At 50.6% G+C, this 12768-nt stretch overlaps 1 long non-coding RNA gene across 1 annotated transcript in view; it reads right to left on the bottom strand.

Annotated features, from left to right (window-relative positions):
- Window positions 1–12768, bottom strand: part of LOC149345295 (uncharacterized) — a 122991-nt gene that overhangs the window by 48366 nt on the left and 61857 nt on the right. The window contains exon 2 of the long non-coding RNA XR_016283270.1: window positions 8472–8702. This is a non-coding gene — a long non-coding RNA (uncharacterized LOC149345295). The remainder of the gene's footprint in view (window positions 1–8471; window positions 8703–12768) is intronic.

The following is a 12768-nucleotide window of genomic DNA, read 5'->3' as shown; positions in this document are numbered from 1 at the left end:
CAGAGATGCGAGGCGCATGCAAAAGAAAATTCAGCGCAGAATTCAAGCAGTACAGGCACAACGTTGGAGGTCATTCTGTGAAACGCTTGATCCACGGAAACCGTTGTCACGCATCTGGAATGTAGTTCGCGGCCTTCGAACATCCCCACACCAGCTGCACCCTTTCAAGTCTCTTGCACTCTTCCAACGACGTGGCGAGGTCGAGGTAGCTGAGGATTTCTGCGCTAGGGTAGCAGGACCATCTGCCCCATCTGTGACGCTGCATTGCAGCGATGTTCCTGCTTCTCGGGATCCTCGGGTGGACCTTCCCTTCTCCGTGGAGGAACTTGACGCCGCGCTGGCTTCTTGCAGACGATCATCATCGCCGGGACCCGACGGTGTGCCATACAGTGCACTTGCAAACCTTGGACAAGAAGCTCGGCGGATCCTTCTGGAGCATTACAACAAATCTTGGAATAAGGGCACAGTTCCAGACGATTGGAAGTCCAGTCGTCTAGTTCCCATCCTGAAACCAGGGAAATCGCCTCTTGAACTGACATCATACCGTCCAATTGCGCTGGCTAGTTGTGTTGGCAAAGTACTGGAAAGGATGGTACTTACACGCATTGAGTGGTACCTGGAGCGCTACCGCATATATCCGGATATAATGTCCAGGTTTCGACGTGGACGCTCTTCAATCGACAACGTGGTCGACCTAGTGTCATCCGTCCAGCGCCAAAAACATTTGAAGCGCTTGACCGCGGCATTGTTCCTGGATGTAAAGGGCGCATACGACAATGTAACCCACCAGGCTATTTTGGACGCTCTGGAAGCTGCCGAGCTTGGTGGCCGCGTATTCTGCTGGATACGTAGTTATTTATCCAACAGATCTCTCTTTGTGCAGACAGAGGAAGGCCCAACATCTTCTCATTTCACTTCCCGTGGAGTCCCGCAGGGTGGAGTGTTCAGCCCAACGCTGTTCAACCTTACACTTGTTGGGCTTGTCGACATACTACCACAGTCGGCGCAACTCTCAATATATGTGGATGACATCTGTATCTGGGCATCCGGAGTTACGCGCCCACAAGTTCGAGCGAGACTTCAAAAGGCGTCAAGTGTTCTTGCGGCCTACCTTCGCCAACAAGGCCTACAGATTTCAACCGAAAAGTGCTCGCTGGTTGCCTTTACACGAAAGAACATGTCTCCTTATACCGTATACATAAACGGCACAGCAATACCCTACGTAAAGAGCCATCGGTTTCTGGGAGTAATCATCGACCGAAATCTATCATGGACCCCTCATATCTCATACATGAAAAAGAGACTGACAGCGATTTCTCACGTTCTCGCCTTTCTTGGGGGAAAGTCGTGGGGAGCGTCGGTGCGGTCAATGATGCAGCTCTACAACGCCTTATTCATGGGATTTCTTCGCTACAGCCTCCCTGTACTTGGAAATGTTCGAAAAACAAACATACGAAGTCTGCAAAGCGCTCAAGCTCAAGCTCTCCGGACTTGCCTAGGATTGCCGAAATGCGCCTCTACGGCCGCATCTGTACTTATCGCCCAGGAGCATCCAATCCCTACCTACTTAACAGTTGACGCACTGAGGGCACATTTCCGGCACATTTCCCGGGTTCCCTCTCACCATCTTGCCAGTCTTCCTATTACCAGGCCGCGCACATCGTTTACACACATCATTGACGCACATCCCGCCATTCTGCCGTCCCAGTTTACACCCGCCTCTAGACCGTCCTCGCCACTTTGGAGCCTGCACCATCCCCGTGTGCTTCTTTCGATACCTGGCATCAGGAAGAAGATAGACTCATCGCCGACAGAACTACAACAAGTCACCCTTGAATATTTACATGAGCACCATGCAAACCGGGTGCACGTTTACACCGACGGCTCAGTCAACCCTATCTCTTCTTCTGGCTCCGTCGTCATACCCGCAAGCACTACAGAAATTAGAGTTAGGACAGGTCACCGCACTTCTTCGACGGGTGCAGAACTCACCGCTCTTCGTGTCGCCATTGAATACATCAGTCAGCAGCGCCCTCAGCGGTGGTCTATATTCACCGATTCGAAAGCTGCCCTCCATGGCTTACAAGCTGCTCTTCGCCGTGGAGCCCATGAACAACTTGTCGCAGAAATTCGACAGCTACATCACTCTGCCATCAACAAAGGACATGACATTATCTACCAATGGCTACCGGGGCGCGTGTTCGCCAAATGCAGCCGGTACAGCCAGCGATGACAGCGCCGCCCACCGGCAGGTAGCAGCCACATTAAGGCTGGTTATAAATATTCATTCAGAACGTCGTCTTGACATCGCCGCTATGGCGCAGTGGATTAGAGGCACGTGTCGCGTATGGAAGGTCGGCCGTTCGACTCCGCTCTCTGTACTGTAATTTTATTGTTTTTTTTTATTTCATTTTTTTTTCCAATTTTTCCCTTTTAGGTCGCAAATCGTGATGCTTAGTGGCATATAACGCCGTTTAAGAGGATTTATTATCCCTTTTAGGTAAGCCGTTGTGGCAATCTTCAATCACCGTGATCAATTCAGCGTGGTTTCAAGCCTTGTGGCTGTACAGGCTGCAGTTGGCGAATACGCTACCGGGGCACAGCGGCATAGCAGGTAATCACCGCGCGGATGAGGTCGCGCGAACTGCTCACGACGACGGCGATTTTGTGTCGATCCCCATTTCGAGATCGGATGCAGCGAGCTGGCTTCGCGCACTTGCGCGGGACATCACGCTTGCCGCGTGGAATTCCGGCCAATTTTGCAATTCCCGTTTACAATCCTTGGACCCAGATCTGAAGCTCCGGCTACCATCAGGCCTACCAAGACGAGAAGAAACTTTGCTGTGTCGCCTCTGGCTTGGTGTAGCTTTCACCAACCACTACTCATTCTTAATCGGTATGGCTGATAGTCCTGCATGTTCCATCTGCGGGCATGACGAGACCATAACCCACATTCTTTGTGACTGCCCTTCCTACACCACCGAAAGGCAGTCTCTCAGCCGTGCGCTGGAGCGCCTAGATACACGCCCTTTCATGGAAATGAAGATTCTCGGCCACTGGCCGCGGCGGTCGTCGGCGGAGAAGGACTGCAAGGCACTGCTCCGCTTCTTGAGAACTTCTGGCCTGCACGATAGGCTTTGACTTTAAGGAACAGTGACGTTTTAGAGTGACTTCAATTTTCTGTTACTCTCCTTTCTCTTTCATTTTTTTATCCCCTCACTCCTTCCCCCCGTGTAGGGTAGCAAACCGATTATTCTTTCGGTTAACCTCCCTGCCTTTCCTCTTCTATATCCTCCTCCTCCTCCTCCTCCTTCTTTAGGATGACGCTATTCCGGGCGAGCCAGGAGGCGTCCGGTGGTGGTAATTGACTTGAGTATTGTTCGCACCCCTTCCTTTCCGAGAATACGAGCCGAGGTTGTGCTGGCACCTTTTACGCATGGTCTGCATCGCGTCTTTGACGCTGGCGTATGCTTGGGCTAGGCATAGAATATTTTGCTTGTGTCTTTTTTGGTTTCAGGCGATACGTGGAATGAGCAAACTGTAGTATCCTTTTCTTCGGTAGTCAGTAAAAAAAAATACTCGCCGTATTCACTTTTACAACGACACGGAAAGCTGCGATCTGCCCTCAACGCAGCGCCGGATCCGCATCGGCAGCTTCTCCAGTCCTTAAAGTGACGTCACGACCTCTCTTGACCAATCACGGGCGGCGGCGCGCCGCGCGGCGTGCCCCGCGGCACAGGCCGCATATTTCGGCTAAAAAAGGCAATTCGCGTTTGTTTTTTGCCTTATTTGGATGCGATATTCCAGTATACAGCATGAAAAACTATAGGATGCCGCTGCCGGCCCGATTTTCAGAAAAAGTGCTTCAGTCTCCCTTTAAGCTGGGACGCTCCCGTCAGGCTGAACCCATGCCAGCATGCGATTTATACCCAAACCGGGCAAACCGCTCACCCTTCAAAATTTGTGCTCCATCTCCTTAACGAGCTGTGTGGGCAAGCTCTTAGAGCGTGTCATACTCAATCGCCTGCAACCGTTTCTAGAAACAACAGGCTTTCTCTCCAACGTTCAGTTCGGCTTCCGCCCAAACCTCTCGGCGCAAGACGTACTTCTCGCCCTTAACGAGTCCCTCTTTTGCACTAAGCGCCTACAGCCGGTACGCGAGCCATACTGGTTCTGGATATTCATAATTTCTGGATATTCATAATTTTCGACGCGGCAGAAAATTCGAAACCAGGATATTTCCCGGTAGTCGCAGCCTATGAAAACGGCACAGTGGGGGCCGCAGCCACTATCCAAACTAATTCGCCTGCAGAGGCGGAAGCAGCCGCCATCGCACTTGCTCTGGCCCACTCGACCATTGACAAAGACGTAACCGAAATTTGCACAGATTCCCAGGCCACGTACCACCACTACCCAAAGGCCGTGGCGACGCCGGCAACACATCATATTCTTGCCACAGCCACCTCTCTCGACCGAACGGTTACTCTCTCGTGGGTCCCTGGGCATGCCTCGATGCCCGGTAATGAGCGCGTTCATGCGCTTGCCCGAGAACTCTCCTCCCGGACCCCGGATGATAGGCACCCAACCCTGCCCAAGAGGCCCCATCGGTCCTCTCACATATCATCAAATCAACATATTCTACAAACTCAGCCGCATGACACTCCGTGAGGTGGGGACCAGGTGGGCCGCAATGTCCGCCGGGTTTCCAACAAACGCGGGGGGTTACGAAGTAAGGATGCCTTGCAGCTGGCAAACGCCTTTGTAACCAGTCGAATTCTCTATTCGACTCCTTATCTCCACCTACGGAAACAAGAGGAGGATGCGCCTGAGCTCATCCTTCGCAAAATTATCAAGCGTGCCCTTCACCTCCCCGTCACTACTTCAAACAACCGGTTTATGGCCCTTGGGGTGGCGAATACTTTCCGGGAGCTGCGGGAGGCGCAGCTTATAAACCAGTGCACAGGCTTGTCGCTAACGGAGTCGGGTCGCCGCCTTCTTGCTCGACTCCATATCCAACACTCCACTCTCATGGAAGACAGGTTTCATATCCCAGAACTGTGGAGACGTGCCCTCCACGTGCGGCTTCTTCCAGCCAACATGTCACACGAAGGCCATAATGGTCGGCGCCTGGCACGAGCGCAAGCCCTACCCCGACATTATGGCAACAAAACAGGTGTATGCTACATGGACGCCTCCGGCCCTCACCACGGGGGATGGTACACGGCCGCGGTAGTTCACAATAGCAACACAGTTAACGGCCTCACATTCAGAGCCCGCAGTGCGACACAAGCAGAAGAGGTCGAGTTTGCCCTCGCGGCCTCACATTCCGATTCAAAATACGTAATCACCGACTCACGAGGGGCCTGTCGGGACGTCGAACAAGGTTGCACTCCCTTCCTAGCCTTTCGAATCTATCAAAATTGCATACGGGATACGCACCCCGCACCTTATATGGGCCCCTGCTCATCAGGGGATGGCACGAAACGAGGCAGCAGATGCAGCCGCCGACGCGCTCTCTCACCGGGCTGTTTTCTCCTCCCCACCCGATCAGTAACCCGATCCTAATCCGATATTACAAGATATTGCAACCTATTATCAAGACAGACATCGCCTTTACCCTAGCCCATGTAAAGGCCTGAAGAAGGCGGATGAGCGGCTCTTTCTCCGCCTTCTCACCGATACATTTCTGTGCCCGGCAGTACTGAAACATTTTGACCCCTCCTTTAGCGGCAGCTGCCCACACTGTAGTGCAGTGCCTTCTGACACCTATCAAATGGTGTGGGCCTGCCCCTCCAACCCCGCTATTCCCCCTATCCCCAACCCAACCCGGGAGGACTGGGAGGCGACCCTGCTCGGCTGCCACGACTTGCAGGCCCAACAAGCCTTAGCCGGGCGCGCCCGGGCGGCGGCCACCGCCACTGGGGTCCCGTACTGGAGACGTCCACCTAGTGCTTGTAAGGATCAGTTCCTTACGGGCTGATCCAAACATACCTCCTGTCCCTTCTTAATAAAGGTTTTCACCACCACCCACGCTGCGAAACGCAGAAACGGGCGTCAAAGAGCTGCGCTCTAAAAAGTAAGTCCGGAATCTGTATCCTTTAACTTGGTGGACGATGTGTACGTAAAGACACATAATCAGGGTTGGCTACTGTCACAAAATTCAGCGCATTTTTGGAAAAAAAAAATAAGCAAAAACTGCGCCGCGCGGACGCCTCTCGCCAGAACGCGTCGTAAAACAGGGGAGAAGGAAACCCCGAAGGGCGACTGGCCTTGTGTGTGTGGCTGTCCCATCCACCACCGCTCGCCGGCGCGACGCCAAGATGATTCCGTCAGCCATCACGTCAACTTTCTGGAATGTACGAAACGTTTCTACTAGCGGTGCACAATTATCGGGAAATTGACTATTGATAGTACCGATAGTTTTTTATATCAATAGTGAAAAAAAACTATCGATAGTGCTGCTATCGCTAGACTGTCAATAGTTTTATCGAAAGCCCTATTGATAGTATTATCGATAGCACTATCCATAGAACTATTGATAGTACAATCGATAGCATTGCTATCGGTAGTACCGCTCTCGATCGCGACTACCTATAGTGAGACTGTCGATAGTTAAACTGTAGATAGTGAGGCTGCCGATAATAAGACTATCGATGGTAACACTATAGTAACAATGTTGATATTATGCATTTATTGGAGCGATATAGCTAAAACATATGCGACACGTGGTTGGCTTCACGGCCTTGAGACTCAACGTCCCAAAGAGACTCAAGCTATGAGGGATGCCGTACTGGACGTCTCCAGATAAATTTCGACCAGCTGTGGTTTTTAAAGTGCACTAACATCGCACAGTACACGGCTCGTTGGGCTTTCGCCTCCATCGAAACAGAGTCGTCGTGGCGCGGGACCGAACACGTGTCTTACTAGTTAGCAGCCAAGTACCATTACCCCCGGGCCACCACGACGACATTTGCAATAATTGACTAGCAGCAATGCTCAGTTAATGCATTTATGAAGTATTTTGTCCATGAATGAATTGTTTATTTCCGCAGTAAAGGTCACGGAGTATGTTCATGGATCCATTCATGCCCAAAAGTAAAGCTTTTCTCAAGTTGCACGACTTTGAACTGTCCGATCTTTGTTTACTGCGCTGACGCATCCTCATTGCAACATGGCAGTCTAGGATGTGCGCGGTCGTATCTACCTTGTGTTCAGTGCATGGAAATGTTGTGCGATGCTCATCAAACATATCGTCGATGATGACGTTGCAAGCGTGGCAGTGGTTTACCGGTCAAACCTTGGACGTATCTCTGATGGAATACTATATGAGATGGACATCTTTATACTCGAGCTATATAAAATATAAGTATCAGAACAAATCAGAGACTACCGGAAGTTGTACATAAATGTATATAGTTATGTATCACATCGTAACGAAGGCATTCGGCAACATGATGGCTGGAACAAGAAGAACGAACTTTAATTGCTGTGCATCTCTTGTAGGTTCGCGATAGCATGACATGTGCACTGCGCATGTCAGGTACCTTTTTCTTCTACACGCCGACCTGTATAAAAGTTAACCAATTTTAAAGATAACTGGCGGAGTTGTGTGAGCATACTAGAGTAAAAATAAAATGATTACGACTTTAGGTTTGGTTTATGCGGTTTAACGTCCCAAAGCGACTGAGGCTATGAGAGACGCCGTAGTGGAGGGCTCCGGAAATTTCGACCACCTTGGGGTTCTTTAACGTGCACTGACATCGCACAGTACACGGGCCTCTAGAATTTCTCCTCCAAAGAAATTCCAGCCGCCGCGGCCGGGATCGAACCCGCGTCTTTTGGGTCAGCAGGCGAGCACCATAACCGCTGAGCCACCGCGGCGGCATTACGACTTTAAACTCAGACGAAAAAGCGGGAGAGTTCAGTTTAAAAGGTAGCCAGGACAGTTCGGGAAAATGTCTGGAACTGCATCGGATGAAAGAACAAAGTATACAAAACAACTTGTGCTGGCTAACAGGAAACCATGCGCACTACAGGCGTCGTCTTGCTGACGTAACCGCTGCAGGAATGCTTTTCGCACACATGCTTCGCAACTAGGACAATCGGGACAGTAACACTTTACCCAGTAGCTTTACGTGGGGAACGTCTTCAGAGCCCAGTGACGCGTAAGCTGCGAAAGCGGGCTAGTCCTGTCAGTTACTCGTACCATCACCTTAATACCACACACTGGGAAATTAACTTTAGGATGCAGTGGATACGCGTGGTCGATTTAATAGAATGGACAGTGCTATATATACCATGTAGTATCGATACGGCTATCGATGGTACTATCGAAAGTACTATCGCTATTGCTATCGATAGAACAATTGAAAGCACTATCGATATTACTATTGATATTACATAGAAGTTTACCGTCCTTTTTTTTTATCAGATAGACGATCGAGAGCACCTTAAACTTCAAGACAACCTACCACTTCCCCTCGGCTCCGAAAGAAAAGGCAGGCACTGCCGAGCGTGTGCGGAGAAGACTCGGCCTGGGGCGCACCACCGTTGACGCAGAGCGCCGTCGACGCACTCCAGAAAGCGAGCGCCGCCCAGTGGGTGTTGACGGAGCGCTACGTCCGTGCAATCAGAACGAGGCGCCACAACACCGAGAAACCAGGTCCTTGCCAGTGGCCGCGCAGCGTTGGCTAGCGGCGTGACTGCAACAGAAAAATACGCACCCACCTTTAGCAACTGCACATTCACTGCTAAAATTGGGATGTCGACAAAGTTCAGGCAGCAGATTTGAAGAGATGCAAGCGATCTGAGCTCATTTTCACATCGATTTGGCCACCTTGATAACAAATCTAGTCTTCATTCTTTACAGGCAGATTAAGCCCTTGGGTCAAAAATGCTGAGTCCATATGTGCACGAAATGCTTAACTTCCTTCTCCCGATTCACTTACAAGAAAAATACTCTCAAAATCATGCCATAAACGGCCTGAACAATCTCGTCGCGTAGCACGTACCAGTTGGTAACGCCACTCGGATGGTGGTGCCAGAGCGGCCACTTCTCTTGCTTACTGCGGAAAATGGCAGCGTGGCCAGTATTTTATGTGCGTGATGACAGTGTGTTCTTCACTACAGCGATTAAAGGCGGGCCCAAAGCCAGCCACTTCTTATCAGTCGTGAAGGGTGAGGTGAAAGGTGAGTGGTATGATATTCACGGTGTGGTATGTATTGCAGGTGTGGTATGTATTCTGTTTGGGCCTGCACAAAACCACCCTGTGGAGTCCCACCCGTAAACCTCCCCACGCCTTCCTCTTGTGAAGGTGCTCTGTTAAGCATGGAGCCGGCCAGAGCCGACTCATCGAGCGTGCCGAGAGGATAGCGGTGGCAAACGGGGCCATGGACTCGGAGCCCTTCTTCTGGATACAACTCTGCCAGGAACGAACCGACAAGACCAGCGACAGCAGCTCTGGCGGGCTTGCAGGATCGCGGCGGCACAGAGAGCCCGCTAGTGAGGGCTTCACTCAAGAAGAAAAGCAAGCTACACTTTTGTAACAAAAGTTATCTTCCTCCTCCTCATGCTATAAAATAAGCTATACTTCTAAAGCAAGCTTCTATCTAAGCAGTACTTCTGATATAAGGAAATCACTGGCAAATAATTGTACTCAGAACGAAATGCAATTAGGCAAACCCTTTGACACGCCATTTTTGCTCAAGTCGAAGTTAAATATTTTTACACCTAGATAGTATATTCAGACCTTATAAAAATTTGTTAGTTTTCGAGCACAAATAGTAGCGGTTGATCTTTAGCAGGAATGTGCAAAATTCGTACAAAGTGCGGCAATTGATGAAAATAGCAAAAAAAATGACGCTACAGAACAGGCAGACACCGAAGGATCGTGCAAATCATTTCTATTTCGTTGGCGTACATTATGTTGAAAATTACAAAAAAAAAGTGCCGTGAATACTGCTGGCAGAAAGTCCCCACAAACATGACGGACGACTTGCTAACAAACTCACCTTTTCGTTAACTAATGTGTACCGGGTTCCCTATGTGGCATATAAACAGCTTATTGGAGGCATGAATGATATTAAATTCTCCTGAAACAAGGAAATGACTGCTAGGTGCAGTCCACGCTCAGAAAAAGCGCCGAGCGCGCTCTGTACAAAACTGTGTACACAGTGTACACAACTGTGCACGGAACAGTGGTGTCTGTGGTATCAGTCAGCGTAGTATTGTGAGATTGTGTGGATTTATCTGATGGAAAATTTTCGATGGTTGTTAGTCAACGTAGACGATATGTCCCGGTTGAAGAAGGTATGACGACTGGATTTAAGAAAAGCCAGGTAATCACTGTCACAGTGTTTATTGATCCTCGCTCATGATATCGTCAGCGTACGAACCAATCAGTGGCGCCGTACCGCGGCCGAACTGTTTTAGCTGCAACTTGTCATGCCTTGGGCATTCGAGGTGCTCGAAGATCCTCTTACTCGCTCGAGCTCCCTGCTGTCTGGAACGCCCATCTCGTCCTATTAAACCTGGGCTGTGTTCTTAAACCGTTTGTCGGTGACATATTTAGTGGAGCAGCTGCGTAGCGTCTCATGTACTCGGACTGCGAGGACACTCTTGATGCCTGTTCTCCACGCATGGACTCAACACCCGTGCACAAAGCGAGCCAGCGTCTGCGAGGCCTACAGCCGGAGTTCGGTCAACTGAGAGCGCCGCTAAGAGCGGTAACAGCCATGACTTCCACCGTGGTTAGCCAGACAACTCACCATTCCGGGAATGCCCAGCCATTCGTCATTCACGCACCTCGGTCACCGCCACTGTTCCACGGGGACAGGTTCGAGGACGTGTCGAAGACTGGTTGCCCAGCTTTGACCGAGTGGCGGAGTTCCACGAGTGGGACAGCGAGTGCAAATTGTGCAACGTCTGCTTTGCGCTGGAGGACTCGGCCAAAACATGGTTGGAGAATCGCGAAGCTTCCTTTACCACCTGGGAGGTTTTTCGTCGAGAGCTGCTAGCGACATTTACCACAAGCGAAAGAAAAGAAAAGGCTGAAATCGCCCTGCATTCCAGGTCACAGCAGTCATACGAAAGCGTCGGGATGTTCATCAAGGACATGACGCGACTGTTCAATCAGGCCGACCCTGCTATGCCCGAGGCCACGAAAGTACGCCACTTAATGCGCGGCGTAAAAGAGCAGCTGTTTGCCGGACTGGTCCATGACCCGCCAAGAACAGTGGCCGACTTCACAAGGGAGGCAACGAGTATCGAGCGCTCTCTGCAGGAACGAGGCGCGCACTACGCACGTCAGGCCACTGTAGCAGCCGCTTCCCAGTACACGCCTACATCATAAAGTGGCTGTTTGGGCTTGTTGGTCAGTGATCATGGTTAAATCATGGTGGAAAAAATAGCGCAAACCAAGACAGAAAACACAGAACAAGAGGGGAGACACTGTTTTTTCTGCTGTTTTTTCCCACGGCTGTTTTTTCCACCATGAATTCACACCAACTAGCCCAAATGTCTGCTTTGCTACAGTTAAGATGATGGTTAAAGACTGCAGCGCGAAAAGACAGCGCAAGTCCTGTCCACTTCTTCGTTTGTCCTTGTCTTTTCGCGCTGCATTCTTTAACTATGGCCAAAAGTACTACTGGCCGAGGGTTGCTGCAGCTGTACAGCGTTACGTCAGAACTTGCCGCGAGTGCCAACGTCGCAAGACGCCACCGACTAAGCCAGCCGGACTGCTGTAGCCTATTGATCCGCCAGAATTCCCCTTCCAACAAGTCGGCATGGACTTACTTGGCCTATTTCCGGAGTCCTCGCTGGGTAACCGCTACATTGTGGTCGCCACCGACTACCTCAGCCGGTACTGTGAAACTAAAGCTTTCCCTCGTGGTACCGCTGATGAAATTGGGAACTTTTTCGTTCAAAACATTGTGCTTCGTCACGGTGCACCGATCATCGTTGTAACTGACAGGGGAACGGCGTCCACCTCGGCCGTTACGCAGGAGATTACGCGCCTTAGCGGCACAAGTCACCGCAAAAAAACCGCTTACCACCCACAAAGGAACGGCCTCACCGAACGGCTCAACAAGACGATCGACGACATGATTGCCATGTATGTTGACGCAGACCACCGGAACTGGGATGCCATACTCCGTTAGTAACATTCGCCTATAATACTGCTCTACAAGAAACGACGCGCTTCACTCCATTTCGTTTAGTGCATGGTCGCGAAGCCACATCCATGCTGGACGCAATGTTGCTTCCGAATAGTACTCCCTCATCTGTTATGGGTGCTGCTCACTTCGTTCGTCACGCCGGGGCCGACCGCCAACTCGCTCGCCAGCGCATCCAGCACCAGCAAACCCACGACGCTCGCCGCTATAACCTCCGCCACAGAGCTGTTAGTTACCAGCCCGGCGAACAATTCTGGGTACAGATGAGGGAGTACTAGTCGCAAGCAACATTGCGTCCAGCATGGTTACGGCTTCGCGACCATGCACTAAACGAAATAGCGAGTTGGACAGTGTTTATTGATCCTCGCTCATGATATGTGTTTGTCGGCTTGCCTGAACAATTGCTTTTCTTTATTTTTAGACACGGAATTTGCCAGAAAAATTATGACGTCTAATTGCGGCTCCTTATGGTTGCGGATAGTATGTACTTGTGAACAAAGTCAGTCAACGTATTTTCGAACGTGATTAATTTTCATCAACTGTAAGGGAGTTGAAGCCATTAACAAACTGGCCTGCAAAAATGGACAATACTGC

Source organism: Amblyomma mixtum, chromosome 5 (genome assembly GCF_055824585.1).
Source record: "Amblyomma mixtum isolate Tamu chromosome 5, ASM5582458v1, whole genome shotgun sequence".
In the NCBI taxonomy this organism is placed as follows: Eukaryota; Metazoa; Arthropoda; class Arachnida; order Ixodida; family Ixodidae; genus Amblyomma; species Amblyomma mixtum.
This window is presented reverse-complemented; position numbering and strand designations above follow the sequence as displayed.